Below are 8,281 nucleotides of genomic sequence, written 5' to 3' on the forward strand. Positions count from 1 at the left end.
ATAAAAGGACTAGTGCTACAGGTAATAACAGTGATAAAAGGACTAGAGCCATAGGTAATACCAATGATAAAAGGACTAGAGTTATAGGTAATAATAGTGATAAAAGGACTAGAGCTACAGGTAATAACAGTGATAAAATGACTAGAGCTACAGGTAATAACAGTGATAAAAGGACTAGTGCTACAGGTAATAACAGTGATAAAAGGACTAGTGCTACAGGTAATAACAGTGATAAAAGGACTAGAGCCATAGGTAATACCAATGATAAAAGGACTAGAGCTACAGGTAATAACAGTGATAAAAGGACTAGTGCTACAGGTAATAACAGTGATAAAAGGACTAGAGCTACAGGTAATACCAATGATAAAAGGACTAGTGCTACAGTGATAAACTGAAATTAACAAAAGAAGATAAAAAGAGAACAAAAACAAAGCAATGAAATCTTAGAAGAAAATAAAGTAAGACAGATGTAAAATGAACGCAGAATGATAAACGATGCTAGGTAGCAAATGTTTGTGGTTAAAAACGAATGGGAAAAATGAACATTAATACAATAAAAGACTGATTTCAGTTAAAGCAAAAGAGAGATAAAGAAAATATGCACGGCCTTTAACGAAGGAATACAAAACAAAGGAACAAAAAGACCACTGGGAGACAAATCCTTAGAAGAAGGGTGACGAAATATATGTGAAATATAAAGGGTGTAAGGAAATACTCGATTTTTTTCTTTTTAATTGGTAAATGAGTATGAAACCTGCTCGGTCAAGGAATCTTCTAAGCTATAAATCTCTGTGTAATTAATTACAGATTGCACAGTAGTTATGTGTGTAATTACACAATATATGTTTTGTTGATGTAAACTACAAATCACACGTACTAAGGCGAAGCAGCGGCGCCAGTGTAATCATGTCTCACAGACGAGCTCATTTCGAGACGGTGTTCAAAACTACCGAAACCCAAAAGAAGCAGCAGACGTTTGTTTTAAGTTTAAAATGCATAGTCTATGTTGTGGAAAAGTCTCATAGTTTCACTGATGTTTCTATTCTGATATATTTAAATAACTGGTAGAGTATAGAATGGCTAATAGTTACTTAGGGTAAAGTAACCATATAGATGTGTACTAAACAGCTACTTGGGGTAAAGTAACTGTTACGTATCTGCTTGTTTGTTAATTTCCGGTATAAAGTATTTCCGAAGAACTTCAGCGATACAAGTTCCTTCTTGATTAAAACTAGTTTATTCTTTCTCGATACAAACTTTGTAGTACACAGAATTCCACAGTCAATACGTCTCTCGTCACTTTAAACTTAACAACTTTTATAATACACGCTATAAATCACAGTGATTTACACACTTTACTTACCGTCACTACTGTTAGCTTCTTTAATTATCTATATCTATCTATATCGCTGGCTTTCTTTGACAGGCTTATATACTAAAAAAGAGGGCGTCTAGCAAACACTCGGACATTCGCGGGGTTCTCTAATAATTCGAGAAACTCCAGCATGCATCATCCCAGCGTCATGCGACTTCCGCTGTTGTAACATAACCTTATAGATGTATACTAAACAGCTACTTAGGGTAAAGTAATCATGTAGATGTGTGCTAAACAGGGACTGATGATAAAGTAACATACGTTATGTTTAAACAAATGTTTTCCAGGGTGTGATCATTGATTTGGTGTAAAGCGCATGATTAACATAGTCATTACAGAATGAAAACAACTTTCTTCATCCAAGACATATGTACTCCAATAAAGACTTAAGCATTTAACATTTCACACTTATAATTTTATTCAACTTCATCATAAGCTATGCTTTACGTAGGTAAAAACGGTCACTGCATTCATTCATTTTCATTGTTTCAAAGAGACAATTGTTTCTACCTGCTAGAAACCATCCTTTGATTCTTTACGTTTGTTCTGGCTTCCACATACTGATAGGTTGAAATAGATTATGAGAGCAGGTCTAAGATTGTTTTTTAGCGCTTGTGATAGCTTTTCTGAAGAACGTGTAATGCAATCCTGCCTGTGTAATTCATTTATTAGTTTTAAACGGTTAGTGGAGTTTACACTGAGATGGTTGCAATGAAAGAGTTGTCTGATCTACATGGATGTCATTCTGGTGTTTCGCTACAAGTTTAATTAACTGCCGAGAATTAGGAAATGATTCTTCAGTGGGTAAAGAAAGCAGGCTTGAAACTGAAGTCATTAACTGAGTATACTCATGTCTATTCATGTAGAATTTCTTGGTCATATTGTTTATAGGAGCAGAGTGTCTACAGATTATGTGAAAATTGCAGTGGTCAAGAACTGTCTCCAGCCTTCTGTGAGATTTCTGCAGCTTCCTAGGTTTCACATTATGTTACTGACCTTTGTGGTCAACTTATTCAAGACAAGATGGTATCATTATTGGCTGCTCTGACTGAAACTGAAATACATTTTATGTGTACTAAGGGCTGTTACCAAGCATTTCAGTCATAAAAGAGTACCTTAGTTTAGGCTCCAGTGTTAGCTTATTCCAGATAAGACTGTTTGTTCATACTGGATACTCTGGGTGATGTTGAAATTGGAGCAGTACTGTTATAGGTGCATGATGGAGTAAAGTGTGTAAAATCTACACGGACCAAGGAGCTAATTTCAGCAGCTAGTTGTTCACAGAGTTGTGCAGGATGTTGGTGTTGTGAAGATGTATACTGCTTCACCATTGTTCAAAGTCCAATGGTTTATCATAATGGATTATTCAGATTGTGAATCATCACAACATAACTGATTGGGAGAGCCTCCTGCTATGTTTGATGATGATATATAAAGAAACAGAGGAAAGGTCGACTGGCTGCTCACCAAACTTGATGTGTGGATGAAATACAGCTCCCAGTGGATGTGGTGTATGATCTACCTCCCACAGCAGATATACTACAGTTTCTTCAAAAATATGTGGAGTAGTTGATGTAATGAGTGTAAAGTTACCATACATAAAATATATGCTATGACAATACAGTAAAGGAACAAAAGTTCTAGTATTGAGACTGAGTGGCATTGAAGTAAGTTGGTTCGAGATATACTGGTTCTTGTTTTGTTCTGAAACAGCTTAATCTATCAAACTACAAGTTATAGTGATCAAGTGACACACAAAATTGTTTCAAATAGGTGATAAGCTGAATATACATAATACTAATGACCCTCTCATGCACTGGATGGATCAGGAATCACAGAGAGAGAGAGAGTTGGGTTACAGAACAGTAGAATATTGCATGTAGACCTAGGTAAAAGAACAATAGATTATTGCTTGTATAGCCTCAACTTGCTGAGAAAGAAGATGCTGGCAGCACATATCAGATGACCTACAAAAAAGTCAAATGAGGAAGCAGTTGGCTGAGAAATAGGTGTCAGCCTCCTAATTTTTATGGCTGGATTTAACTGTTTGACCAGCAGTGAGGATGGGCAGTGTATCGAAGAATCAATGGCTGAAAATGGGTTATACCACTTATTAATTTTTTGAAATTGAGTGACTATGGACAGTGTTATGATGTCTTGTGATAATAACCCAATCTATCTAGTAAGCTGAAATGTTGTTTCTGATGTGATGTTTATTGGTGAAACACAGCTAGGACAACTATTGCTGTTAGATGTGATGTTTACTAGTGAAACACAGCTGGAACAACTATTACTCTTAGATATGGTGTTTACTAATGAAACACAGCTAGGACAAATATTGCTGTTAGGTGTAATGTTTATTGGTGAAACATAGCTAGGACAACTATTACTGTTAGATGTGATGTTTATTGGTGAAACACAGCTAGGACAACTATTACTGTTAGATATGATGCTTACTAATGAAACACAGCTAGGACAACTATTACTGTTAGATATGATGCTTACTAATGAAACATAGTTTGGACAACTATTACTGTTAGATATGATGCTTACTAATGAAACATAGTTTGGACAACTATTACTGTTAGATGTGATGCTTACTAGTGAAACACAGCTAGGACAAATATTGCTATTAGGTGTAATGTTTATTGGTGAAGCACAGCTAGGACAACTATTACTGTTAGATGTGATGTTTATTGGTGAAACACAGCTAGGACAACTATTACTGTTAGATGTGATGTTTATTGGTGAAACACAGCTAGGACAACTATTACTGTTAGATGTGATGTTTATTGGTGAAACACAGCTAGAACAACTATTACTGTTAGATGTGATGCTTACTAATGAAACATAGTTAGGACAACTATTACTGTTAGATATGATGCTTACTAATGAAACACAGCTAGGACAAATATTGCTGTTAGGTGTAATGTTTATTGGTGAAACATAGTTAGGACAACTATTACTGTTAGATGTGATGTTTATTGGTGAAACACAGCTAGAACAACTATTACTGTTAGATATGATGCTTACTAATGAAACACAGCTAGGACAACTATTACTGTTAGATATGAGGCTTACTAATGAAACATAGTTAGGATAACTATTACTGTTAGATGTGATGCTTACTAGTGAAACACAGCTAGGACAAATATTGCTGTTAGGTGTAATGTTTATTGGTGAAACATAGTTAGGACAACTATTACTGTTTAATGGCATTAACAGCTGAAATGGTTGAAAATGATTGTTGGGAATTCTAATGTATCTGTAGGTTGCAATGACATTGTAATCCTTATTTTCTGAAGAGCACCTGAGAAAGCTTGGGCATGTACATGACTTCCGAATGTACACTGAAGTAGTTCTGCTGTTCTTCAGCATAGGAATGTATCCAGGCTGTGATGAAATGGAGTGGAAAAAATCCTTGTTTTACGAGATTGTGACATTATTTTTTTCTTGGTGATTCCAACTATAGATTATAGTGTGATCATCGACTCATAGGTTGTATTAGAGTAGTGAATACTAGTCCGGGACGTGTGAATTATAACCAAAACGTCTTGGTTCTGCTTGTAATACATACTATATTTCATAATACCAAAAGTTGGGTTTACTGAGTATAACCAGCTGGATTAGTGGTTAATTAAGCATGGGTGCCATACCTAGAACATTGGATGGTCAGTTTATACTATAACTATAATGGAATAACTTAATATGTAATGTGGATACTCACATTTATATGCGGTGTTACACATGTATAACGACATCAAATATGAATTTGTTAATCTATATTGTATTACATGCATCATAACTTATCCAGAGAGCACATTTGTCATGTAATACAAAACATTTGTCGGAATGACGAGATGTCGACGTATGAAGAAGGCTGTGATTATTATTGCATTACCACATCAAAGGAAAATATTGTGTTATCTAATTTTCTCATTGATGTTAGTGAAATAACGTTTATCTTTTTAGAATATTTGAAGGCTCACTGATTTTACACTGTATGAAAGAAACAGGTTGGCATACATTACATTAAAGGAAAGCGTAGTGTTACCTGATGTAACCATTAATACTAGTGAAGAATACGTTATGTTTCGCAGAACTGGAATATATATATAAGCAAGTTAGTTCACCTTTTGAAATGAACTCTGAAAAAGGCCGTTTACTTAATAAAGGCCAACAGTCTTTACATGTAGTCTATTTAAAGAATATACAATGAAATAATAAATTAACAAAATGAACTCAAGATACAAAAAAGTTCGTATCTTAGAAAAATTATTTAAAGTTAGAAACAAATGTGGTTACGTTTTATCGGAATTTGTGTATTTGGTCCGATCTCTCAGATTCATCTACCGACTCATCGACGAGTTTCACCGACTTCCACGCTACAAGACATCCTCAACTCAAGCCCCACATCATCTCCGTGCTACTCTGACGAGTTTCACCGACTTCCACGCTACAAGACATCCTCAACTCAAGCCCCACATCATCTCCGTGCTACTCTGACGAGTTTCACCGACTTCCACGCTACAAGACATCCTCAACTCAAGCCCCACATCATCTCCGTGCTACTCTTCTCTTCTTCTCTTCTCTAGCGTTGAATCTTGTTAGCAGCTCATGAGGGGTATTTCGTCGCTTTTCCGGACAGCTTGAGGTAACAAGTCGCGTGAAAATTATTTGACCTCCAAAAGTCAAGAAGTTCAATACATTTTTTGTTACAGCTCCTATCATCTGGCCACAAAGTGGGGTGAAGAGAAGCAGAGGTTTCTGAACGCCCCTGGTTATCTTTCAGGCCCCGGAGAGATGCTTAACCAAAATATCCACCACGGAACGGATTGGATTACAGTTTATGTATTTTATGAAGGTGAAGTATAACTAATCAAACATTGTTATTGGTTTGGATATGTTCAACTGTTTGGAATTACAACTTTAAGGTTCTTCTGAATATATTTTTAATATTTAGTTTTGTACAAGTTCCAGAATGTAACACATGTATGGCATTACTTTAGTTTCTTTAAGTTGTAAATACTTGTGTCAAAGCTTACGTCAAATCCGAGAATATCACTTGTGTTAATAGGTTTTCAGTCTCAGGAAATAGTGTTCACTGCTAATGAAGATGGCAATATAGGGATACTACACTAGTAATTTTAACCCCTTCTCCGTTGTTATTAACAACCAGATAATGGTGGAAGAACTTGAATGTGAGTAATCGCCATACTAACTTGTGAGAGTTGCAGTCACTAGGCAATAACCCAGGAGGTATTATGGCACTAGGGTAATTGAGTACAGGTCCAATATAACATCTTTTAGAAAAGGGACTTCATAGATGCTTGGGAGTCATTTTCTCAGACAGTAATATGTATGTATGTATATATCCATGTCTGTTAAAAGAGCACATGAATCACTTGTATTAATTTATTACACACTCGAAGTCTTAAACTCTTTTCCCAAAGAAGATTTAACTGTAGCTGTCCAGGTTACAACTTTCATCTATATATAACTGATCAAGCTTTTGAACTTTAAGAAACTGAGTCAACCAAGTATTTTCAGTCTTGACATTTTCGTTTTTGATATAAGTCCAGTTTTTGAACCTTCTGGCTATCTTATTTTTGTTTTAAGCTTGTCCTGTTAGAAAGTCCCAACTCCCTCCATATAAACACAAATATACGATACCCTATAACCCAAGTACTTTCAAATTGGGCCTTTCTTTTTTTAGGGGAACATATTAGATATGTAAAAACGACTGCTATTCTTGGACAGAGATTTCTGTAATCTTCTAGAGATGTCAGTAACACTGTGAAATACCCTAGAGTGGAATGTCTCTAAATAGAGTGAGCAGAGGAAGACTAATTATACTATACACACAGATGTATATTTATATATCTTTGAAATACTAATTTTGTGTACATATGTATAATTAAAATAAGCTCAAAACATGCAGTGCAAAAAATTAGTATTTACACATATAAAAGGTACACTAAGTCATGTCCGGAAATATGATGTTTGCTGGTCTGTTTTTATACATGTACACATCATTGTGAAAGATTGTTTTATGTTTTATACGCCTCTTTGTTAAGGGGTATTATTATTATTCTATACAATGTGTATGTTAAAGGGCATTGCTTATCTTTCCAATCTAAGTATTGTGCTGTTAAATGTTTGGCCAAACCATGGGTATGAAATTTCCAGATACATGGTTGATTCGCGATATATTATTTTACCCCTTACAGGATTAAATTTAAAGTAGTGCGTAAATGAGACAGTCTGAAAGTAAAGGGGAGGAAAAAATACTGTATTTGAAAAAAAATTGTGTTTTTCCACTAAGGTGCACATATGTTGTAAACCCAATCCAAGGACACTTTTATATAAAAACAACAACATATACCTGTACTCACCATAATTCCAGATACAGGGAATACTGGAATAGCTTGCTGAATGAGTGCCAGTTGCATTTCTCTTCTCTAATGAATGTATCTGTTTTAAGGTGTTTTTGTTGGTAAAAAAAAAACAGGAAAAATTTCTCTAACATATTCAAGGTCGTAGCTATGGAAACTGCACCAGTGTCGTCACATGACGATGCTATGTCTAAGTTTATAGTAAGAATAAAATATGTCGAAATTTTTATTTCTAATGTATATCTGTTGCAGATTACATAATAAATTTAAGAAATTAAATGGAAGGTTGTTTTGGGATGATTTTTTCGACTAGGGGACACTTTCGGGAACATATTTATCCAAGGGACAATATTGCTTATCCGGGGAGTGTCCCGGGAAACGGAGGAGGTATGGTCACCCTAGCGATCATATGCTTATTCTCGAAGTTTTAAAAACGTGTTTTTTATGGTGTGTACATATTAGGTCGTCAAGAAATTAACGTCACGTTTTGGAACTCTTTCATTAATTCCCC

The 8,281-nt window shown here is 35.2% G+C and overlaps 1 long non-coding RNA gene across 1 annotated transcript in view; it reads left to right on the forward strand.

Annotated features, from left to right (window-relative positions):
* The window catches only part of LOC111086529, a 17,538-nt gene extending 9,484 nt beyond the window's left edge, over positions 1-8,054 (forward strand). Inside the window, exon 2 of the long non-coding RNA XR_002611267.1 lies at positions 5,719-8,054. This is a non-coding gene — a long non-coding RNA (uncharacterized LOC111086529). The remainder of the gene's footprint in view (positions 1-5,718) is intronic.
* Positions 8,055-8,281: the final 227 nt, after the last annotated feature.

Source organism: Limulus polyphemus, unplaced genomic scaffold, assembly GCF_000517525.1.
Source record: "Limulus polyphemus unplaced genomic scaffold, Limulus_polyphemus-2.1.2 Scaffold1168, whole genome shotgun sequence".
NCBI classification, from domain to species: domain Eukaryota; kingdom Metazoa; phylum Arthropoda; class Merostomata; order Xiphosura; family Limulidae; genus Limulus; species Limulus polyphemus.